Source organism: Macaca fascicularis, chromosome 15 (assembly GCF_037993035.2).
Source record: "Macaca fascicularis isolate 582-1 chromosome 15, T2T-MFA8v1.1".
Taxonomy (NCBI): domain Eukaryota; kingdom Metazoa; phylum Chordata; class Mammalia; order Primates; family Cercopithecidae; genus Macaca; species Macaca fascicularis.
This window is the reverse complement of record NC_088389.1, coordinates 89,515,838-89,542,425: the sequence shown is the minus strand read 5'-3', so window position 1 is coordinate 89,542,425 and position 26,588 is coordinate 89,515,838. Positions and strand designations below refer to the sequence as shown.

At 33.7% G+C, this 26,588-nt stretch overlaps 1 long non-coding RNA gene across 1 annotated transcript in view; it reads left to right on the top strand.

Annotated features, from left to right (window-relative positions):
* LOC123569228 (uncharacterized) overlaps positions 1 to 26,588 on the top strand; it is a 124,183-nt gene that overhangs the window by 75,953 nt on the left and 21,642 nt on the right. Inside the window, exon 2 of the long non-coding RNA XR_006692878.3 lies at positions 23,018 to 23,075. This is a non-coding gene — a long non-coding RNA (uncharacterized lncRNA). The remainder of the gene's footprint in view (positions 1 to 23,017; positions 23,076 to 26,588) is intronic.

Genomic DNA, 26,588 nt, shown 5'->3' with positions numbered 1-26,588 from the left:
GTTTCTGTATCTGTCAAGAATAAATCCAATATAGTACCACTATATTTTTTTAGTATAAAATGTTTATTTGTTTTTTACTAACATTTTATGGTTTTAAAAAAAAAAAAAATTAAATGGTTTTGATAGGTTAAGATTTTATTCTTTTAGGCTAACTTTGTATAATGAGTGTGCATGCCTTTACTTCAAAATGTATGAAGTGTATGAAATGTATAAAAAGTGAAAAATATTGTGTCAGGAGAGCAAATTATAAAATATTTTTTAAAAATGAGTTTTTTTTTTTTTGCTGTTGTTGTTGTTGCTATTGTTTCCCCAAGATGGGGACACCTGAGAAACTCAAAGCCCCATTGAATGGTCCCACAGGAGATGGTGTGTTGGCTCCTATGTCCAGTATACCACTACAGCAAAGCAGTATTTGAGAAAGCCACCACACAAAAGCTATCAACAACCAAGGAACCCATACATCATACTGAATGGGGAAAAGCTGAAAGCATTCCCACTAAGAACAGAAACAAGACAAGAATGTACACTTTTATCACTCCTGTTTAACATAGTAGTAGAAGTACTAGCCAGAGTAATGTGGTTAGAAAAAGAAATAAAAGGCAGCCAAATTGGAAGAAAGACAGTCAAATTATCTCTGTTTTCTGACAAAAAGATCTTATACCTAGAAAACTCTAAAGATTCTTCCAAAAGACTCCTAGATCTGATAAATGATTTCAATAAATTTTCAGGATACAAAATTAATACACACAAATCAGTTCCATTTCTATACATCCACCATTTTCAAGCTGAGAACCAAACTAAGAACTCAATTGCATTTGAAACAGCCACAAAAATACCTAGAAATATTTTTAACCAAAAAGGTGAAAGACCTCTACAACAAGAACTATAAAACACTGATGAAAGAAATCACAGATGACACAAACATATAGAAAACATCCCATGCTCATGGATAGGAATAATCAATATCATTTAAATGACTCTACTTTTTAAAGCAATTTACAGATTAAATATGATCCCTATCAAATAACCAATGTCATTTTTTACAGATTTAGCAAAAGCAATTCAAAAATTCATATGGAACCCAAAAAGAGCCCAAGTAGCCAAACCAAACACAAGCAAAAACAACAAAGACAGAGGCATCAGGCTGGGCGCGGTGGTTCACGCCTGTAATCCCAGCACTTTGGGAGGCCGAGGTGGGCGGATCACGAGGTCAGGAGATCGAGACCATCCTGGCTAACACGGTGAAATCCCGTCTCTACTAAAAATACAAAAAATCAGCGTGGTGGTGGGCGCCCGTAGTCCCAGGTACTCGGCGGCTGAGGCAGGAGAATGGCGTGAACCCGGGAGGCGGAGCTTGCCCGGGCGACAAAGCGAGACTCAGTCTCAAAAAAAAAAAAAAAAAAAAAAAAAAAGACAGAGGCATCACATTACCAGACTTCAAACTATACCTCAAGGCTGTAGTAACCAAAACACCATGGAACTGGTACAAAAATAGACACACCGATTAACAGAACAGAAGACAGAACCCAGAAATACATCCACATACCTACAACCAACTGGTCTTTGACAACGCTGACAAAAATGAACGCTGGGGAAAGGATATCTTGTTCAATAAATGGTGCTATAAACACCTGGCTAGCTATATGAAGAAAAGTGAAATGACCCCTGTTTCTCACGATATGAAAAACTAACTCAAGATGGAATAAAGACTTCAATGTAAGACATGAACCATTAAAAATCTTAGAATAAAACTTAGGAAAAACTCTTCTGGACGTTGGTCCAGGTAAAGAATTTATGACTAAGACCTCAAAAGCAAATGCAACAACAATAAAAATAGACAAATTACACAAAAGAGCTTCTGCTCAGCAAGAAAAACAATCAACAGAGTAAATGGGCAGCCTGCAGAATGAGAGAAAAGTTTTGCAAACTAACCATCCAACAAAGAACTAACATCCAGAATGTACAAATGATCTAAATGAATCAAAATGAAAAAAATCAACTCCATTAAAAAGTGGAGGACATGAACAGACACTTCTCAAAAGGACATGAAAATGGCAGCAAACATATAAAAACTGTTTAACAATAATCATCTAGGAGATGCAAATTAAAACCACAATAAGATACCATCTTATACCAAATAGAATAGCTACTATTAAAAAGTAAAAAATAACAGATGTTGGCAAGAATGTGGAGAAAAGGAAACACTTACACACTGTTGGTGGGAATGGAAATTAGTTCAACCTTTATGGAAAACAATATGGATAATTCTAAGAGAAATAAAGATAAAACTACTATTCATCCTAGCAAACCCACTATTGGGTATCTACCCAAAGGAAAATATATGATTTTTATCAAAATGATACCTGTACTCTTACGTTTATTGCTGCGCTATTCACAATAGAAAAGTCATGTAATTAACCTAAGTGTCAATTAATGGTTGACTTGATAAAGAAAATGTGGTATAAATACACCATGGAATACTATGAAGTCATTAAAAAGAATAAAATCATGTCCTTGGTAGCAACATGGATGGAGCTATGGGCCATTATCCTACAGGAACAACTCAAACAGAAAATTAAACACTATATATTCTCACTTACAAGTGGGAGCTAAATAATGGGTGTACATGAACATAAAGACAGAAGTAATAGACACTGGGGGATCTAAAGTGTAGGAGAATGGAAGTAGGGTTGAGGTTAAAATATCTACCTATTTGACACTATGTTCACTCTTTAGGTGATATATTCACTAGAAGCCCAAACCTCAGCATTATACAATATACCCATGTATCATGCCTGCACAGGTACTTCCTGAATCTGAATTTTAAATAAAATCATATCATTCTCTAATTATATATAGAGAAGTTGTCTGTATTCTTTTATTACCAAAATATGACTTTTAAATTAATGTCCCCAGATCAACCTCTCTCAAGTCACATAGCCCAGGGAGAAGATTTAATGGAATTAGAGTAGATAAAGAAATCAGAGAACACAGAAAAACAAACACATGATATACAAACAGAATGGAAGAAAGTTAATACGAAAAGGGGTCTTAACCATTTGGGGGTATTTGAACCATCTGAAAATGTGGCAAGAGCTAGGGCTGTATTCAGGAAAATACCCATATACTCATACCCTCAAAAGGTCCACGAAATAGTAAAAGTCTGCATTATTCCTAGAGAATTGCACAGCCTCACAAAATTGTTCATATCCTCTATGTTAGGAATTTATGCACCAGATTGAGGGAGCAATAATCAAGACCTAGAGTGAAGGCATTTGGATGTTAAACAGTAAGGATACTGAATTGTGCAGAGAATAGAATCTATGAGCCTTTCTGTAGGCTTCTCTCCTAGTTCTTCTCATGAATGACTTCTGATCTTTCAGGTCTCAATTTAAATACCATCTCCTCAGTTTCTTTAACCATTATATTTAAATTGAGACTTCTACCTTATTCCTCCTTCCTTGTATTATAGTATTAAACCAAATTACTTTGTTTTAATCTATTACAGTACTTACCATAACTTATTAATGTTTATTTCTCTATTTTTGTCTTCCTTATCTATAACATCTATGTCTTGTTCGTTATTATGTCTCCAAAGTGTGATATACTGATCTGCTAATAGTTGACTCACAATAAATATCTATTGAATTAAAAAGTATGAGTGAATAGACTTTCAATATCGGGACTATAAAGGACTTCAAAGTATTATATAATTCTACCTTCAGCCACCTTTTAGGATTTTTGAGAGAAAAATGAGGTTAGAACTAGAAGTCTAGAGTTATAGTAATTTCTGGCAGTGAATTATGCAGCCAAGAATGGAACTGACATTCATTTGAAATGTGAAATAATAGTTCTCATTTGTCATAGTCTTGGGCATTCGTATTCATGTATTTGTAACTGAAAGATTTTGCAGAAAGGCAATAAATGATTCACCAGAAGTCGTTATTATAAAATTATATGTTTAACATATCAAATATGCACTTAAAATTATTTTAGATTTAATACATACAGATAAGTTAAATCAGATTTTTAAAATAGATAATTTAATAAGAGTAGAAACAAATAACTACAATGAAAACCATGCATAGTCCTCCAGGGTGGCCTGTTTGAGCTGCCTAGTTGTTTTGCAGATCCTTCTCCCTTATGTTCAAGCCCCTTCTTTAACTTTTCCATTTTGATCTCCCTAAATGCTGTACTTTTCCAGTTTGTGACCCAAATCACTTAACAGGGAAAAATGACAGTGCTCACATTTGGGAATATAGCAGGTGACATGGCAGATGACCAATAGAAATGGAAACTTTTGTGGGATCTATAAATTCTCCTCCTATCCCTCTTCTACCCTGTTAATCTTTATCTCTCTTCTACCCCCTTAGTCTTTACCAATAGTTCTTGTCTGCTGTTACCCACAAAAAATGAAAGAATCATCACACCAGTTTTCTTTGTCACCAATTGTATAGTTTAAGGTATTTAAACATTTTCAGACACTATGCTTTACAGAACTGACTACCAAAAATAAATAAGATTGTTTGTGGCATCTAGTTTCCAAGTCACTAAATAGGAACAAAAGCCTTTGTGGCCTCTTCAGATTGAACCACAGTTACTGGTATTAATTCAACCTTCTCCCTTGGCTCTCCCATTTGGGAGGTCCTTTGGATGAAGGATTACAGCAACATTCCTTTGGAATTTTGCTTTAAGAAACAGGCAGCTAGCAATCATTGAATCCTTGAAGTTTAAATTTAGAAAGATAAACAGGAATAACTGTCCCAACAACAAAACAGCAAGGACAGGCTACATTAACAAAATCTAGACTCCTTCACTACTTCTGGATGAGAGAGTGGGTTGGAAGAGGGAGGGAGGGGCAGGAAGAGAAAGATTTGGAGAGAACACCAGAGAGAGAGAGAAAGAGAATGCAAGAGAGCAAGCGAGCAAGCAAGCACATATGAGCAAGCTGGAGGTGGAGGAGGCAGGCAAGGGAGACCAAAATATAACCAGAGTATGCACTTAAAAGTTTAGAGTCACTTTCCTATCACCTACTTTTAATTTCTAAGACTGAAAAAATACAATCCAAAGAAAACATACAATTTTTTAAAAAGTTCTATTTTTATTATTTAAAAAAATTTTACATTCAGAGGGTACATGTGCATGTTTATTACATGGGTATGTTGTGAAACAGTGGGCACTGGGCTTCTAGTGTACTTGAAACTGGCCCAATTTTCTCATGGAGCTGATGTTTATGGTTACTTTTGAAAAAACATAGCAGTTTACTATCCTAAGTCTTAAAACTTGAGAAAATTGGATTTGTCTTATCTCAGTGCCTTTCTCAGGAAATCAACTATCAGGCCTCCCAAACTGTATCAAGGAACTGAAGCTTATCAGATCACCACATTTGGACAATGAGACACAAGACCCCTCACTCATCATGACTGCCTAACTAGCTACGTGCTTCTTGTTGACTAACTCCTCTTTCTTTCCATTCCCTAATTCCTGTTTTCTCAAACATGGTTACATTTCTTCCCAGCTATATAAACCCTTAATTTTAGTTGGTTGAAAAGATAGACTTGAGTCTGAATCTCACTTCTCCTCAGCTGCAGCACTTTAATAAAGCCTCCATTCCAGGAAACACTCATATTGTCTAGATGATTTGCTTTCTCTATATTGAGCAGTGGGACCTAGACCGAACCCTGGCATTTCGGTAACATACCCATCACTCAAATAGTGAACGTTGTATCCAGTAGGTAATCTTTCAATCTTTTCTCCCTCTCACCCTCCCTGCTTTTGGAATCCCCAGAGATTATTGTTTCCAAAACATAGTAAAAGGATAAATAGTGAGAGTCTGATTAATTCTCTTACTACTTTTTATTTAGATTTTTATAGTTACTATCCTTGCATTTTAAGCTGTTTAATTATAGAAACAAAATTATCATTAACTTTTGTCTAATTTTCCTCTCCTGTGACTATATATTTGTCTGTGTTTAAAATTGAGTTCTTTCTATGAGTTGCCTAAAGTCTAACACAGCATGAGGCAAATTTATTAGTATGTTTTATTGCTTGAATTTATGAAAGTTTTTGTTATCCCTGCTTGGTTTAGTTCTAAAGTCTGATCACCTTAACTATGGAGAGTCTATCAAATTCCATCTGTTAGTTGATTTCCACCCTGGGAATCACATTATCCAGTCGAATATAAAATCCATCTGCAGTAAACATGAGTTTTAGCAACAAGTATCTTTTTATGTATTTATTTTTCTTCCTTAACCATGATTATTCCTCTAGTGTTTTGTGTCCTTTCTTACCTAGGTCTTAAAGGTACAGCAAAAAGTGACTTATGCTCCTCAATTCCCTAGACTTAACCGTATGGGATGTTAATTAAGCATGTCCAGTGCAGGTGTCTAGAGCATTGTGCATGAAATGTCATGTACTCATTTTGCAAATTTTAGGGCAGGGTTGTAAAGTACAGAATAATTGAAGTTTCTTGTGAGATGACTGAATTTTGGTTATTATTAAAGGTATTTTCCATAATATTTACAAATATTGCTGGCTACAGAGATCTCCTGCCCCAATGGTTAAACTCTGGTTCTTTACATATCTTCCCTTTTGTGGTTTTCCTTATGATCTGTATAGTTTTGATCTTAAGATACAGCCGTATACTTTAATAAACTGTAGAAATGTACCAGGTAATCATCAATATAACAACCTAAACTTTTCTAGTATGAGAGGATACAGTCCCTCTTCCAATAAAACAAAAGCTAAAGAACTTACAAAAGATGCAACTCTTAAAACTTCAAAGTTTTGCAATAAAACAAATAATGAATACTTTATCCTTAAGATATGGAAAATGTATAATGAACTTGCTTGAATCCTTCCTAGGAATAAACAAGATGGCATTTTATAAGACTAACAGTCAAAAACCAACACCCAAACTGATTGAATCAGAAGAGTCCATTACTCAAGTGTGAGAATATAACATTTATCACTAATACATAAATGGGTGAGAGCAATATGAATTTAAGTAGCTATAACAGAATTCATACTTGGTATCAAATACCTAAAAGACAAAGAGTTTTTCTCTCTCTACAGGACAGCTCAGAGTTGATTTCCAAATTCCCGGTTTTTGAGAACAATCCTCTCTTCCACCTTTTTGCCTTTTTCTATACCCAAAACCCAATGTGTTCTGGATCCAGAAAAGGCACCAAACATTTAATGTGAGATTTTGCTTAATGAAAGATCATTTAAGCTGTCGTTTCTCGCTGGTGACAATATTGTTACATCTGTGTCGGGGGCGGGGGAAGTGGTGATTTGCTTCTATGGAAATCAAGACAGAATGCTATTGGTGGGGAGGTGGGTGTTAGCCATGCACTGGATCTTGGTGGGTTTCTCCTAATACACCCAATCGGCCTCAACCATTGCAATACATATCAGCCACAGTGACTACAAACTGTGCTTATTTTTTGCCAGAGATTCCACAAAAATATTTAATTCCATAGCATTGTATGAATCACAATACAATATAAAATCTAGTAGCCAGGTGTGATGCTTCACACCTATCATACCAGCACTTTGGAGGCTGAGGTAAACAGATCTCTTGATCCCAGAAGTTCCTGACCAGCCTGGCCAACATGGCAAAACCTCATCTATATAAAAAATACAAAAATTAGCTAGGCATAGTGCCAGGCACCCATAGTCCCATCTACTTAAGAGGTTGAAGTGGGAGGATTGCTTGGGCCTAGGAGGTTGAGGCTGCAGTGAGCTGTGATTGTGTCACTGTACTTCAGACTGAGCAACAGAGTGAGACCCTGTCTCTAAATAAGTAAGTAAATAATAAAATGAAATCTAGCTTATCTTCTTCCCAGATCAGTGTTCTAGATGAAGTTACTATTATGAATCATATAGTATACAACTCAAAAATAGTCATCTGTAGTGAAACTGCAGAGTACAAATCACCGTAGAAAAAATAATTTTGAAGCACATTACAAAGTTTATATAATTTAATTGAAGCAAAGACACTCACTGATGAATTATTTTCATTTAATTAAAGGAGTGTAATCGAAACAAAAATCTGTGTTTCATACTTACTTTTCACATGAATGACCAAGCCATGCCCATTTCACCTCCTTGAATGTGTTTAGTAAGAGGTAGGAATATCCTATATAGATAGACAACTTATTCAATAGTTCATCCTTTATCCAAATATTTAAAATATATTTTTTCTTAAAGCAAGTTTCCACATCTATTTTTTCCTGGACTTTTTGTTTTTCTTATCAGTTTACTTGTGCAAAATACCTTACTAATTCTAATTGTTATAATCAATTTGTGATGTGTTGTCATCTTCTCCTCAGTCTTTTTGGTCTTCCAAATAGTCTTTCTAATCTACATTTTTTGTTCTTGCATGTAAGTTTGAGTTAGCTTGTCAAGTACTGAGAAAATATACCATGTTATAATTTTGAGACGATGTTCTTGAATTTTTTGATTTAGCAGAATAGCTGAATTTAAATTTTCCTGAGTCTTTCCATTCATGTATAAGATACAATTTATTTTTTTTCATAATGATATCATATAATTCTGGTAATGTATTTCTTAAAACCTAATTTTTTCATTACATTTCCAATCACCTGTTACTAAGATAGAAGAATGCTATTGAATATAATACATTTATTGAGTGCTCACCATCCTTTCCTGGATTTTGTATGTGAATAATCACATCATATAGAGATGATGGTTATCTTTTTTTTTTTTTTTGGTCTTCTCTTTGGCCAAAATCTATCCTAGAAGTTGAATAGGTTGGGCATTGTGACTCACGCCTGTAATTCCACAACTATGGGAGGCCAAGGCTGGTGGATCATCTGAGGTCAGGAGTTCAAGACCAGCCTGGCCAACATAGTGGAACCCTGTCTCTACTAAAAATACAAAAACTAGCCAGGTGAGGTGGCAGGCAACTGTAGTCACAGCTACTCAAGAGGCTGAGGCAGGAGAATCGCTTAAACCCAGGAAGCGGAGGCTGCAGTGAGCCAAAATCGTGCCACCGCACTCTAGCCTGGGCGACAGAGCAGGACTCTATCTCAGAAAAAAAAGAACAACAACAACAACAACAAAAAACAGTTGAGCAGAAATGACCACATCTCTTATCTTTCATAAACAGCATGTTTACTATCGATTTCCGTAGATATTCTTGTGTTAAATTTCTCTCTTATTTTATACTTCTATAGTTTAACTTTTAAAAAGTTTTAAGTAGGTATTGACTTTTCTGCATGTATTTAGGAAATCACATAGTATATTTTTCCTTTATTCAGTTTACATGGTTAATTACACAAATATCCAACCACTTAATTTTCTGTAAATCCAATTGGTAACTATTCATTTTAAAATATATTGGTGTATTTGGTATGTCAATTTTTAACTAAAGATTTTGCATACATGTTCATAAGACAGATTAGCTTACATAATTTTTCCTGTAATTGTCCAACTTTATTATTAAACATCACTATCCTTGAACAATGATTTGGGAACTTTATACCCTGCTTATTTTGTGGAGCAGTTTTACATTTGAAAGTGAAAGTTTACTTCTTAGGATTTGTAGAACTTGCTTCTACTAGACCTACTGTTTGTTTCCTCTTTCCTTTTCTCTTTCTCTCTCCCTTTCCTTCTTTCTGTCTAGGTAGTATTTAACTATTGATTCAGTGTTTTTATTGGTTTTGATTTTTTTCTGAAATCACTTTCAGTAATTTATATGTATTTCGAAACTTCATTTCCTATAATATTTCAAAACTGTTGGTAAAAGTAGTTTATAATATTATCTTTTTGTATTTCAAAAATAATCTGTATTAAACATATAAATTTCAAAAAATAATCTTTACTAAGATATCTATGTAGTTATCTTTGTATAGGTATGTGCATTTAGTTATATATATAAACACATACACAAGTATAATTATACGTGTGTTGTTTCCTGTTTTTATCCTAGTCTTCCAAATAGCTTTTGATATTTTTCACTTTCAGCACTCTTCAGTCTTAGCTACTATTCTAACTTCTTGATTAGGACATATCAGTTATTAATATTCCATTTTTCTATTTAATAAACATGCATTTCAGTCTAATACATGTTTTTCTAATTGTTTCAGCTGACAAAAACCTAGTACATTTTGTTAGTTCAAAATAAGTGATATTTTAAAATTATAATTCTAAAAATTCATATATATAGTTAGAAATGTATATTGTAGTTTCCACATATATTGAAAAATGGTTTGATTTTATTTCTGAAATTAAATTATAATTTTATTTTTATCAGAGAAAGTCATTTACATAATATCAGGCACAGTGACAGGTTTATTATCAAGGCTTTGTGTGTCTACGTAAACCTATGATTTTTAATCATTTTGATCAGGGCAAATTCTCATGTATATCTAGAGTAAAATATCTCCATAAAGGGGTTACACCAAAATCTCATAGGGATACAGTACCATTCAATCCTTCACCAAATATTTATTTGTGACTTTAGCATCATAGCTTTAGATGATTAAGAGCTACACTTGTGACCATAAAGCACTTGAAATGTTTGGACCAAACTGGGATATGCTTATTACATACAACAGATTTTGAAGACAGTGTGAAAAAATATATGAAATATATTGTTAACATCTTAAAAGATTATGTATAAGTTGAAATGGTAATACATTGGATATATATTAAATAAATACTGTGTATTATTAAATTAATGTGCTTTTGCTGTTTTAAAATGCAGCTATTAGGAAATTTAAATTATGTATGTGACTTGCATTATCTTTGAATAGTGCTCATTTAGAAAGAATCTGAAACTCTGTTGTCTTCTAGGAGCAATGATTTTAAGGATAAAGCTGGCAGCGTTCCCCAGAGAACAGCCTTAAGTCAAAAGGGCTCACTGCGTCTCACATGGCAGATCTAGCTGGGTTCCAGAAAGCCTCTGTGGTTAAAAACCTGTCTCCTGAGCTTGAGACACAGGATTTCTACTTAGAGTTGGTTTATAGTAACAATACTTCCTATTTCAAATAATAATGTACAATAAAAAGACCATGTGATTAACTGATGACAGATGAAAGGGCCTATTGAGTGCTGGCAACTAATTTGAGCATGTACATTCTATAATGTATGTTACAGTGGATGTGCAGTGGAGAAAAATACAAAATTGATGCTTTCTAACAGTTCAAGGTGGGTATGTTCCTTCTTGATGTTTTTAAAATGCCTGAATCTCTGCCTGAGCTTCCTAAGGGAAGCGTCTGTTCTTATTATACTTATATATTATATGCAAATTGACTTGCTTATTTTATATATAATGTAAAATCAAATGGGAATGGCATATGTTCAATGAGGGGTCAGAATACCATAAGTTCACAAAACAATTCAATCAGGAACCATTCTCAAACTATGGGGAACCTTATTTGCATGTGGACAGAAGAAAGGAGGTTTTTGCTTTGCCTGATTGTTACTTCTAGTAAAAGAAAATGAATACTGGGGTGGATGAACTCCCAGAGGACACAAATGGTAGCTAATAAAGAGGAGGTGTTTTTCTTAAGTGTATATCTTTGTAGAAGCTGTAATAAAGTGCCAGTGGTGGCCAGGCTGTCAGGTCATAGTGGTTTGAATGAACTAGTGGTGCTAATAGCAGATGTGCAATATGATGAGGCTTCTTAACTGCATGTGACATTAGATTTCTATTTGTACGGTCATTTCTAGGACTTTCTCTCCTTATATTTGTAGCATTTTTGTAGATGTTTCTCATATCCACATTTGGCTGTTTCTGAAACCTACCATCTTCATCTTCAAGTATTGGAAACAGCAAGATAACCACCTATTGGAAGAAGTTTCATTGATTTCCAAGATGTTATAGTTTTTACAGTTTCAAAAGTCAATATCACATTAAAGAATGAAGAATATTGTTATTTAGCAGAAACTTTGACTTCTTTAAATGCCTTAAATATAGAGTATTTTATTAATTAGAATTGGGAAAATAGAATTTTAGTCAACTGAGAGAGTTGAAACAGAAGTGTTTTCTAATAGTACACACTTAGTCAAAGGGGGAATAAACATTTTGAAATAAAGGCAGCTGTCCTCTTTTCCAATGGCATGGTTCCATTTTGATTGGACTGAAGTATATGGTATTAAAATTCCAATTCAAACGAAGAAATGACTACATTCTCCACTACCCTAATAAATTGTCATATGGATTGGTTTGGTAATCAGAGGTTAGGAATTGGAAATCAGTGCAACAAGAGCCCCATTCATCATTTGTCTGGAGGGACATGAATCAATGTGAAGCTCCCATGCTGTCTCAAATGCTAACTTAATAAGTTCATGTGGGGAGGTCTAAAACCAGGAAAGATAAAACTACATATTTAACATGAATAGGCTTATTCTTCTGTCATAAATGATTGGTGGGATGGAAACTTAGACTATAGTATCCTGATATTTTCTCACAAATATTTCATAGACCAGAATTCCAATGGGTGCAGTCATCTATCGATTTCCATGGGAATTATCAGGTCGTAACATTCAGGTCTTGGGGTCTAACAGAACTGATAAATCTGTAAGATTTAAAGCATTAAGGACTTTGTGCTTCAGTGTCTCTGCATTTTTCTATCCTTCCTTGGTCTTACAGTTACAAAACAATGTATATCATTTTCCAAGACATATTTTAATTCACAATTTGACCACATTTGTGTGCATGTATATGTATCTATCTATATATACCAACATACACATATATATAGACACACATTTGATATTTCTATGAATGAAGGTCAAAGGAAACTAGATGTTTCTTTTAGCTGAACTTATTACAGTGTCAACAGTGACAAGAGCAATAGGAGAATTTCTCATGAACAATCTACAAAGCAATCATATTTCATTGGTGACTTAATAAGGATCATAAACTTTCAATTTTGAATAATAAATCAAATTGTTGACATTTTACCAAAATCAATACTCTTCTCATTTCAAATAAAAAAAGAATGCTCCCTAAATGAATATTAAAAAATTTATTGCTTACATAGAAGTGAGTCACTATAAAATAGAAATGTCAAAATTGCTACATTTTAAAATTATTCCTATTTATTATGTTTTTTAATTCCTGATCAAGTTTTCTAATCTTATTATATTTCGATTTTTAAATTTCATTGTAGGAGATGTATTGCTCTCATGTACTTGTTTTGAACAATTCAATGCATTTCAGTTACTTTATTTTTTCCTTACCAAACTTTTAGGCTAATTAGTATGCACTTTAGACATTCACCTCCATTACATTTCATGCAAAAATGCAATTTATATAGGCAGCATTGCAGCATTCATACTTCTATTTTTATACATTTAAATGGTCATATTTCATGTTTTAAAGGGATAAGTCTATCTTGAGGATTACATTTTAATTATTTTTTAAACCACTGTTCACTCCTCAAGTCCTGTTTCCTATACATGAAAAACATATTGCAATTACCAGAAAATTCCATTTATAAAATATAGACCATTACCTACTTATGTATCAAATATTTTGTATCTAAGTGATATACAGACAGATATAAGACGGTGATCTACGCCTCTATTTTAAATGTTATATTCTACCTTGTCATTTTAACTACAAAAGTACATGTCTCATTTACAAGTTAAATAATACGTGAGCATGATAATCTACCCCTACTCCAATCTTCAGGCACTTGCAACCTCACATACTTGAGGTCACCAACATAAGTTCTTCACTTTGCAGCCAATCTCAAGTTTCCACAGCATTTGAGGGGAAAAAATAGGTTAAAATAATGATTCATAGAGTTGAATAATGCTTGCTGTGATCAGTTATCACTATAAAGCAGGTGTGTAAAACATCATTTTACACATTCCTGAAAAACTACTCAATTTTAATCTATTAGAGTTTTGCTTTTTAAGTTCCCTTAATCGGCATAAAATCCTAACAATTTAAAACTGAAAGAAAACATTGCAGCTCATCTTATCCATTTTCTTACTTTTATTCTCTTATTTTTAGTTGACATATTAATTGCACAGATTTATGGGATGCAGTGATATATTATTACATGTATACAAGGTGGAATAATCAAATCAGGATAGTTAGCATATCTGCACCTCAAACATTTATTATTTCTTTGTGTTGTTAACACTTAAAATCCTCTTTTCTAGATTTTTGAAAATATATGAAATTATTGTTAATGAACTCTACATTACTACAGCACACTAAAATTTATTCCTCCAATCTAGTTGTAACTTTGTACCTGTTAACCAGCGTATCCTTATCTTCCCCCTCCCTACACTTCCCAGCTTCTAATATCCACAATTCTACTCTCTACTTCTGAGAGATAATTTTTAGTTCCCACATATGACTGAGAACAGATGAATGAAAACATGCAATGTGCCTTTCTGTGCCTGACTTATTTCACTTAACATAATGTCCTCCATGTTTATGCACATTGTCTTGAATGACAGGATTTTCTTCTATGTCTGAATGGTATTCCATTGTGTATATATAACACATATTTGTAGGCATCTGTTGATGAACATTTAGGTTGATTCCATATCTTGTCTATTGTGAATAAAACTGCAATAAACATTGAGGTGAAGATATCTCTTTAATATATTGATTTTATTTATTTGGATAAATACCCAGGAGTGAGATTGCTGGAGTGCATGGTATAATAGTTCTATTTTTGGTTATCTAAGAAACCCTCATCCTGTTTTTCATAACTGCTGCACTAATTTACATTCTACACAAACAGTGTATAAGAGTTCCCTTTCCTTCACAACTTTGTCAGTATTTGTTAGTATTTTGTTCTCTTGATGGCCATTCTAACAGGGTGGCATAATTCATCATTGTGGTTTTTATCTTCATTTGATGATTAACAAGTTCCAGTATTTTTTCATATATCTGTTGGTCATGTGTATGGGTTTGTTTGAAAAATGGAATTCAGTTTGTTTGTCCAGTTTAAAATAGGATTTTTTTGGTGTTAAGTTTTTAAGTTTCTTATATATTCTGGATATTTAGTCCTTTGTCAGAAGGATAGTTTGCAATATTTTCTCTTAATCCACAGGCTGTCTCTTTACTACATTGTTTTGCTTTATGGAAGCTTTTTTGTTTGATACATTCCATTTGTCTATTTTTGTTTTCATTGCCTGTGCTTTTGAAGTCTTATCTACAAAATCTATTAGATGAACATCCTGAAGTGTTTCTCCTATATTTACTTCTAGTCATTTTATAGACTTGGGTCTTATATTTAAGTCTTTATTCATTTTCAGTTGATTTTTGTAGATGGTGAGAGATAGGTGTTTAATTTCATTCTTCTGCATATGGATATCCAGTTTTCCAGCACCATTTATTGAAGATTGTCCTTTCCCTAATGTATGTTCTTGGTACCTCTATAGAAAATCAGTTGGCTGAAATATGTGAATTAATTTCTGATTTCTGTATTCTTTTCCATTGGTCTATTTGTCTGTTTTTCTACCAATATCATGCTGTATTGACTATGATAACTTTATAGTAGATTTTGAAGTTGTGTCATATAATACTTCCAACGTAGATGAAATACAGGCTTTTAAAAATAAAGAGTACTGCTAGAAGAGTCCACGGTCACTCTAACTATAGCCAGGGGTGATACATACTACCAACTGAAGTCAGGCAATGTTTCTCTTAACACAGTTCCTAAATATTTCTATTATATAATACTACTTATGCTTACTATTTTACTTTCTCAACATCCAGAGCAAATAGCAATAGATAATATATTACAAAATCTGCAATTATGTAGGGTTGAATCTCAGAATATTTAACAAGCATATGACATGTAGAGCAACCATCCAAAACCAATACTGGAAGGTCATTAACCAATAAAAGGGATAACCATAAACAACCTGTGTAGCCTCATTCTTTCTTACAGATAACCCTATGGCAGTAACAGCTGTTATGGAAGATTTTGAGGAAAACATTGCGTTAGCTGAGACATTTTTCAGAAGGAGAAATCTAACCTAAAAAAGATCAAGCAAAGATAGATTTTATCAGCTCATAAATCCATGATTGTGCTAGTTTCATATGTAACTGATCCATGGATCAATCAATGTTATCAGGACTTAAAACTCTCTTTTTCTGTCAGCCTTGCTCTTTTCTGTGTTGGATTCATGCTCAGACACGGTCTCATGAAATGGTGGGGATCATGTCACCTCATTTTCACTATGGATGTTCCTGACTAGATAGCTTCTAGTTAAATGATTCTGAATGTTGATTTTCATTAGAATAGTCTGTGCGTTTTTTTAAAATGCCCATTCTAATATTCCATAGAGATTTCGGGTCACTAAGTCTTGTGTATGACTTGGCAATCTGGATTTTCAGCACACATTCCAGGTTCTTCTGATGCAGATGGACTAAGATCACACAACTCTAGAAATAGGCTTTGGTCTATGCTATATATATATATACTGTTACCTCCACAGTGGTAGTTTCACACGTTTTAAGGATTATCATCACTTGTTAAATTAAAATCTTATGTAGAACTCCAGTACATTAAAAAAAGAAAAGCAAAGTCTCATTGACTATACATTATGATATGTTAAGAGGGTCATTTATGAATATAAGAATTGAAGTCGAGAATCACAAGATAACTGAGAAATATAAAAATTCATAATCTTTCATCTTTTGGTGAGAAAACAGGCATAGTGATATGTCTGCCTCAATGTTGCACAGTGAGCTAGGTATCAGAACAGGATCCCTCAATTCAGCCTGCTAACTTCTAGTGTGTCCATCTCTTCTAGACATATAAACTCTTGCCACATATATTTTTTAATAGATTTTGAGGAAATAGATGATTAGCAAGCAAGTATTTCCATTCACTCTGTCTATTTCCTTTTTAAATTGTGAGTAACATGGTGTGAACAAATGTAGCCAGGGGCCTAATCTCAGAAGAGAAACAATATATAAGGAATATATAAACAAACAGGATAATTGAGGATTATAATGGATTTTGTAAGGAAAATGAATAGTGATATGTTACAGGGATAACCAAGGGAAGGAAGTACTTAAGTAGCTTTCATGTCAGTTTACACATCTGTCTTCTTAGCTTGACAGAAAACTCATTGATGTCAAAGACCAGAACACCTTTATGTTTGGTTCCTTCACTGCTAGCATGTGGCCTCTATAATATAACTTATGTTTATAAATGTTGAATTTTACCTATATATAACTCCTCTGCTCATACTAATGAGTATACAGATAGAAATCTGAAATTTTATATAAGAAATCTAACAAACAGAGCATTGAATTTTTTGTTGTTTTTTTTTTTAAGATGGCGTTTTGCTCTTGTTGCCCAGGCTGGAGTGCAATGGCACCACCTCGGCTCACCGCAGCCTCCGCCTCCTGGGTTCAAGCAATTCTCCTACCTCAGCCTCCCGAGTAGCTGGGATAACAGGCATGTGCCACTACGCCTGACTAATTTTGAATTTTTAGTAGAGACAGGGTTTCTCTATGTTAGTCAGGGTAGTCTCGAACTCCCATCCTCAGGTGATCCGCCTGCCTCGGCCTCCCAAAGTGCTGGGAGGCGTGAACCACCATGCCTGGCCCTTCATACCATTATTTCCAAAGCATACAATGGCAATACAGAAAAGGTACTATTTACCTGCAGTCTTTAAGTGAGTGATTCAGCAAATGTTCCAAGAATGTAGGCCATTGGAAAAGACAGCATTTATAACTAGGACTCTCTGAATCCACAATATTTTTATCCCATAAACCAAATTATTTATCAGTTTACTGCTATTCAATTGTAGTCATCTTACTACCTTCAGTTCTGATGTGTACTTGCCTCTTACTATAAAGGTAGGTTCTGCTCTATGATGATATCACCTGTTGAGATTAATAGCGTGAGGATGCTCATGTTTCTCATAAGCGGGATACTTTTTCTTATAAACTGGGACCATTTGAGGATAAATGGAGGTGTTATTAGTCATTAAACTGGGACAATAAGATTAAACCAAAAATACCTGAGGCATTAGAGGAGGTGTAGTCACCTCACTCAGAGAAAAAGCTTTTTAAAGCTCTGATTATTCATTTTCAAAATAATTTATTTTACTATTCATATCACTGATATGAGGCTGGTATTTTTTAATCTTAATTTCCAAGTTGAAAGGGTGAGACCGAAAACAAGCATGACAATGATGATTAAGTGAAAGAACTGATACCGTGCAAGGAACTACTGGACTCGGAAACGTATCTCCCAGTACCTAATAATAAAATTGGTTTGGTCACTTATTACATTATATGGCACAAGAACGTGATAGTGATCATGAGATCCACGCAAAGGATGCTATTAGAACTGCACGTTTTCTTGACAAACGTGTTTCAAAAAAACAGCACAACCAATCGATGTTAAGGTAGAATGATATTACTTAATCTTTGCTGATTCTCAAATTGAATTTTATAATATCTTCTGTAATAAATAGTTCTCAAAAACTCAGGGTGGAGATTGATTTGTGTATCTTCTAAAAGCCACCCAGGATTGATAACCATTGGTTTCAAAAATTTAGTAACAGTAATGAAAATATTACATTTACATTTGTGCTACACATGTACCATTCTGAAAAATTTGTGGTCTATGAGGTTATTGTTTGTTTTGATTGCCTCAAATAATTTAGGTTTTTTAAGATTATGTGTAAACCTTCTTTGGCCTTGTTACAGTTTGAGCAATAAGTAAACTGCTCTGTTAATAACTTGAACATTTAAGACATTTTTGCCCGGGCCTTTCTAATATTCGTGAGATTTATTCTACAGATTAACTGCATGGGTATCAAATAAGGCACCAATGACTGACTTTAGGCAAGTAAGGAAAGAAGTAAAATGACAGCATCTTCTTAGTTCTGAAATGCCTTTAAGGTCGTGGATTCTGACATTCTGAGAGGTTAATAGCTGAATAACAACAATAGTAAAAACAAAAACAATGTCATTTATCACTTATTGAGCCCATTAAATGTGAGGCATAGTGCTAAGTACTTTGCATACATTATCTCTAATTCTTACAACAAACTTCATTCTGAAAATGAAAAATAGTGAGGATGAAAGTGGTTATGTAAATAGCTCAAGGTCATGCAGTAAGTAAACAGATCTTGCCACACATTCATATCTGACCATTAATTTCCCACCATATCCCCTCTCTCTCTATCCCAAAGAGTTAGCCTTTTTGTAAGTGTTAATGCCAACAAAGGTTTATAGAGTATTGAATAATATTAAAGTTGATTATTAATTAATCTTTTTAAAAATTTGATGCTGAAAATGTTGAAAAAAAAAAATTAAAAACCCCAAATAGTTCAAGTGCCTCTTCTTTGTTAAAGACGCAGCTTGGGTTTAATCCTCAGAATACTGCCCTGTTGGAGATAGTTCAAGGGTACAAGTGAGTCCCATCTCCTGTTTGCCTACGCAGCTCATATATGAGCTGCTTTCACACACTGGGAGAAATTTTTTGGCAACTCCTGGTTTGTCATAGTAAATATGGCCTAAAATATGAATGATAATTACATGATAACATATAATACACAGGCTAATTAGATGTGGCTTTCTGGATTCAGAGAAAATAATCGCACAATGGTTCATAAAGTCTATGTTTTTCCTTACTTTTTTTCTTTCAGAATGTGTACTTTACTCATTGCCTTTAGACCATTTTTCATCCAAGAAGGACTAGATGGTCATTTTTATTGTCCAAAAATAGTTCTTATATGAGGAGAAAATAAGCCACACACACACACACACACACACACACACACACACACAATCCTCTAGCATTTGGAGTTATAAAACATTTCTAGTGTGTTTCATTTCCATTTTCAGGAAAGCAAATACAAACATCTCACACCTTTGAGAAAATGTGATAACTGATACACACACACACACACATACACACACACACTCTCTCTCTCTGTCTCTCTCTTGTTGCTGTTTTTCTATATTTCATGAAAACTAACTCAGAATTATTTCCAAATAATAACCGTTACCAGTTGCTGAGGACTTGATTCTTTTCAAACCTTATATCAATTAAGTCCCTGACACCATTACAAGGTAGGCAGTATTTCTATGTCAATTTTACAAGTGCTGAAAAGAATTCATTGGATTTCTATATAGAATTCAAACTTGAACCAATACTTTTAAGTACTCTTATATACCATTCTTTAAAAGAACAGAAATTATTTGATTGATAACAAATGATGGCAATCACTATTGTTTTATAGATTGAAAACCTTAAGTAATTTAGTCAGCAGCAAAGACGAAGAAAAAAGCTGTTAAATTCCACCATTTGTCCTCTCAGGAAGATACAAATTATTTCGAAAGCACTGGAGTTTTAAACATCGAGTAAGTGTAATGTCAATTTTCTAATGAAGATGGCTGCAGGATTACAGAAACTGACAATATTGAATGGATATTTGGTACATAAATTATATAATAAAAGCAAATCTGACAGGCTACTCAGAAAGACTGTCATGCCATGGACTGCTACATACTTAATTTCTTCTCTTTTCATGAGCAAGAATAATGGTAAAGTTTGATGGCAAAATATCTGGATCAATGTCCTATCAGGAATGTTACTATCAAAAATGCTATGAAGATACTGCCCACAAAATTTATTCCTGGGCACATTGAAAGAATAAGGACATTCATATGCTTCAGGTGTTAAATCCATCAGTCCAAGGGTACATGAATAAAATGTGAATAATTCCACTGATGGTGAAGGAGATGGTGATTGGCGGTATTCACACTTTTCTTAAATCATATGCTGACATTAAAACAAGTATATTTTCTCTTCTAAGTTAAATTCGGCTTGGGACATTGCTCACAAGGGAAAAAAGACAGAATTGTTCCCATAAAAGAAAACAGACATTCAGTTAAAACTGAAAGCATATTTGAAATATAAGTTCCTTTTCAAATATAAAATAATTTTCTTCCAGATCTCAAAACACAATGAAAGCTTATACATTCATGAAGTTATATGCAAGACAATAAAACTAAGCTAAAACAATACTAAGAAAATGGTGAAACATTTTAAAAAGTGATATTTTAAAAAATGTTAGATTTCAAAGTTTGTATTGATGTTTATAGTGTTTCTTTTTCTTTTAGTAATTTCCTGCTATTGCTCCAGTTTTAGTAATGTATATTTTTTCAAATACATGATATGTAGTACATAAAAACATATACCATATATTTTTTAGAATATTAAGTGCTGTGGCCACAGAAAATCTCATTTTATTCAGGAAGCAATAGTCTTGATAAAAAAGATGACATTAACATCCACCAATAATTAGATAAAAATAAAAAGCATATAACTAAATGCTAAAACATGTGGTATATGGACTGTCTGTGATATCAGATTTGAAAGAAGAAAGGACTGGTAAGAGATGGAGCTGTCAAAGGATTAATCATGCAGTCTACAGGTTTCCTTCATATGTCACCCGCTACCCACTACCTGGGTCAACTTAGATAAGTTATTCTATTTCTCTGGGCCCTACGTTATCTGCTGAAGACATACAATAATGCCTGTATGATGGATTTAATTTTAAAGAGCAAATAAGTTGGAATAAATTAGATTGTGCACTCAGTATATGCTTCCATGATGATGCTGGTGATAATAATGATGATGATGATGATGATGACAGTTAAGTGGTAAAGGGTGGAGTGTAGAGAGGATGAGGGCAGACTAGGCAGTAGACAGTAAGGAAAATAATGAGATATTTTTAGTATTTATTACCTAGGAAAAAAATCGGACTTGGTGAGGTAGAAGCTGGAGGGTATCAAAGTCCAACATAGGCAGATTCAATTCTTGACTCACAATTATTACTGTGTTTTCAATCAATTTAATTAGCCTTGCTGATCCTTAGTTTTCTCAACATGTAACACAGAGATAGGAAGATCAACATTACGGGAAGATTTTGAAGATAGTATGTCAAAGCAGCATAATTTTCTGTTGTGCTCAGCAGGACTGATTTACCTATCAGACACAGTAGGTAGGCCTTACTGTCTAGGGCCCGTAGTATATTTAGAGGTCTACAAAATGTTTTAATTTTAATTTCCTTAAAATCAGAAGAAAAATGAATATAAAAACAAATATATAATAGTTAATTCAAGCTGGATTATATCCTTTTTTAAAACAATGCAATTGTAAAATATATTTGGTAGTATTTTTTAATGAAGAAAGAGGTATGTGAAGGCGAAAATGCCTAGAGCTCACAAAAGTCATATTGCAGTGCTGGCGTTCAGTTCTATTCTTGCCCCATTTCACACCTAGTCAAGAGAAGAGGGCTAGGCCAAGAGAATCACAGAAACAGAGTTTGAGCTCTGCTCCATACCTGAAACCTGGTAGCCCCTGTCCTTGCAGTTATGTGAAGAAATACTTTTGATCATTTAATTCAATTTTTATTGCATTTTATCTAACCCAAAGAATCGTAATAGATAAAAATTAATAAAATTAAATCTGCTTGAATTATCACAAGTATATTTCAATGTTTCCCTTTCATCATAAGAGAACTCACCCAGTCAACATGTTCTTAAACAGTCTCTGGGGAAGTACTCTGCCAAATTAATCCCATTCAGCATCTGTATCTGGCCCTAGCAGTTCCCTGAGAAGACAGGTAAGGAAGTCATCAAGAGGTACAGACAGGTTGGTGAGGTTGGGAGAGTAAGATCTTTTGAGGAGATGTAGGGTGCTGGAAATTTTAAGAGACACAAAATTTTAATAAGATTTATTTATCATATACCTGGATATTCCTAAATATTTGAGAAAAAAGTAAGTAAACCAGTTCAGTGAAATGACGTTAAGTGTAACACTCATTTTAACCTAGAATTCTAGAGTCATGGTATTCTAAGCATACTTTGATTCAATAACAGCTAGTCTTGTTTAAAAAATTAGTGAGTTTTATTTTTTTTAGAGCAGTTTTAGGTTCACAGCAAAATGAGGTAGAAAGTTAAAGTTTCCATATAATCCCTGTACCCGCACATGCATCGTCTGAAGAATTGTTCTTTTCTTTCATTGTCCAGATACTTAAGAAGAGCAGAGTCTGGCACAAGGATGGGAAAAGGCAAAGAAGCATCACAAGTAAGCACACATTATCTTGTACCAGCACTACAGATAGGATCACAGTTCAGGTATTTACTGCCATTCTCTTCTGAGGACATTAGCTATTATCCGTAGATGGCAATGGTTCTAAGCACAACTTAAATAGCACATTTATACTTAAAATAAGCTTGTTTATAAACAGAAATTACAAATATCCATAGAAGATAATTAAGGCTATGAAGAGACAATAAAGGCTCCTCCTTAGGGCAGCATTTTGTTTTGTTCTGTATTTTACTGAAGGATTTAAATAGCAATATCACAATTATGCAAATAAGGAATTGCTAAACTTCTAGTCTGCAAGGAAGTTTAACTCAAATGCTTCTAAAATTTAGATGCTCCTCTCTTTAAATAGTTTCTTAAGTAAAGGCAGTAAAATTATTGGCAAGCTGCATATTTACAAGTTGATTTTTCTTCTCCATCTTAATGAAATCATTTTAAATTCGGCAGTTCTGTGATAAGGAAAAAAATCTGCATGCAGAGTATGATTAAATGCTTTCTAATATATTGATATCTAAGAATAAGATCTATCCTTTAAAAGGATTGCAGTACAATAAATGCTCCTTTGTCTTAGACACCATGCATAGAACATGACAGCAGAAAGACTCAGTAGAGACAGACCACTTTAATTTTTACTGATAATATGATCACAGGTGCATTTTTAATTATCTCCCTGCATTGCTTTCCCCATCAACTGTCACTAGTAATTTCATACAGCAAGTATATTGCCCTTATGACATTACAGAATACAATTTAGAGTCATTTAGGATGCCTGAAGATTGACACGTGGCTTCACCTTTTGTGAGGATGTAAACAAGGGAGTCAATGGAGTTAGGAAATTAGATGCCAATCATTTTTGCAACCTAGTGGTGAGGAAAAGCATGAGCAAAGTAATAAAAATATGGAAGTTTTTGACATTAGTTGGGTGACTACTGCTAAGCTTACTACAGTCTGAAGACAAATTAGGCAAAGGAAGCTACTTGTGGGTATTGGTTGGGAGATGGAGAGAAAAACATCACATTTTGGTCTTTGTCTCAGTGCTAGTGGGCTTATAGAATCCTCACTAAGTAGCACTTGTAGTAATAATACCATGAACATAGAGGAGGCTCTGGATGCTCTGACCCCAAGGCATAAGTAATTCATTTCCTGGGCTCATGGTGTTACAGAAAACAAAGAAAACAATGTAATGTCTTTCTTTCTTTCTTCTCTTTCTTTCCTTCTTTCCTTCTTGCTTTCTTCTTTCTTTCATCATGCTATAATCCTGTCTGTGAAAATTCATTCTGTTTGGAATTGCCTACTTCTCTGAGGTTAAAATTTCAAAAAATAAACAAAACAGCAATAAAATCCCTTTGTATCCTATCATGTTTATGTTGTATTATAAATGCTTTTCTAGAAGCCCCTAGCTACAGGTTTTCTGTGTTAAAAAAATCCACACCATATAATAGTATTTTACTATCTTCTATAGGTGACTCATCTTTGTACCCTTTTTAAAAACTAATGACCAGCTGCATCTTATATTTAAGTAAAGAAAAATCTTTAAGAATTGGAAAAAGTAATGAGTTAATAAGAGATTGATTTAAACAAATTATAATTAATAGGAAAAGAAAAAAATTAAAAACATTTAAAAGTTCTATATTTATATAATAGAATACTATACAGCAAAAAAAAAAAAAAAAAAGAAAGAAAGAAATTAAACCTACTGGTCATATAGATCAATCTGATGAATTCAAAAAATGTCATTTTGAATGAGAGATACCAGGCATAAAAGTATACATATTGTAGGATCCCAGTTATATGAACTTCAAGAATAGACATGGTAATAGAATCAGCATAGTAGTTAGCACAGGAAAAGGGAATGGGGTATTTTTTAGGAAAAGAAGACAACATAACTTCCTGGACATATGAAAATGTACTACTATATCTTTATCTGGAGGTGGCTACATGGATGTCTACATATGTAAACATTAGTCAAATTGCATTCAAGATTCATATATGTTGCTGAATGTAAGCCATACTTTAATAAAAAACAGAACAAACATCATTTGCTTATGGTTATCATTAGTTTACACTCATTCAGCGCTCATATACATTATTTCATCTAATCCTTGCAACAACTCTGTGAGAAAGACACTGTTATTGGGCCCATTTTTAGATGAAAACTAAGGTTCAAGGAAGAAACAAAACTTTACAAGGTCATATAGGTATTACATTGCAGAATGAAGATCAGAACTCAAAGTGTCTGGTTCCGGAGCCTACAGTCTTGACCACCAAGCAATATTGCTTCTTCCTATTAGGTATCTATATACCTAGTTTTCATTTTGTAGAGAAGCTCCATGTAACAGAAAACGATAGGCTTGTACAGAGAAAATGAGTTATTAGAAGCATCAGTGCATTGGAAATTGAAAGCAAAAACTATCAAAGAGGGTTTCTGGGATTTAAATAATTTTCAGTTTATGAATTATGCATATGGATGTGTAATGCTTTTAACTGTAAATGTCACATTGTTCCCCAAAGTGCATTCAAGAGAAGCCATTTGCCTGTTGTAGTTTTTAAAAGATCAATGGATGCTAAAATGTGTCAAGCAGCTGTCATTTCAGGACTTCTCCCTCCACTGTAAAAATAATCTATAATACATTTTCAGAACACTTTTACATGTTTTGAAAACAAATATTATGAGTAAAAATATTGAAGCACAATCCATTAATTCTAGACTTAATATCTAAGCATGATTTGTAAAATAGTAAGTCATTATATCTCTAAATAGAAATAGGTTTTAGGCTTTAGAGTACTAAATTTAGTAACATTTAGAAGAAATGTTTTGGAATAAAAAATAATATTCATAAATGCAGCTGGTTAAATCATTATGAACATAGCACCTCTACAGTTAGCTGTATCAATCTTAAATTTTGATCACTTTGCTTAGTGCATAGCTCATTATCAATCTTTCTTCTCTGAAGTTCTAGGTTTTAGTTTAAGTTTATATAATATTCACTGCATTTTTTCCAACCCCTCAACTTCTTTGGTTGCTTAGTAGATAATCTAGTCTCTTATTTAACCAAGAAATTAAGTGATCAAATAAGATCTGCTCAATTTTATGCCATAATTCCACAAAATTCTCTGCATCTTCTCCTATGATTTTCTTCTTTCCTCCTCTAAAGTATTGCGATTCTGGTACAAGATTTATTTCTCCAAATTTACTCTGAACCTATCTGATCCCTAACTGTCCCTCCCATTCAATGGATTTTTCTGTTAGCCATTTTAGGGGCATCACTTTCTCTACCAGATCCTTCCAATCAGCGTCTACGTCGGCCCAAATCTCTCCTGCCGTAAAGCCTTCCCTTGGGTCAGGTGGGGTGGCTTACGCCTGTAATCCCAGCACTGTGGGAGGCCGAGGCGGGAGGATCACGAATCAGGAGTTTGAGACCAACCTAGACAACATAGTGAAACCCCATTTCTACTAAAAATACAAAAAAAGAAAAATAGCGCGGCGTGGTG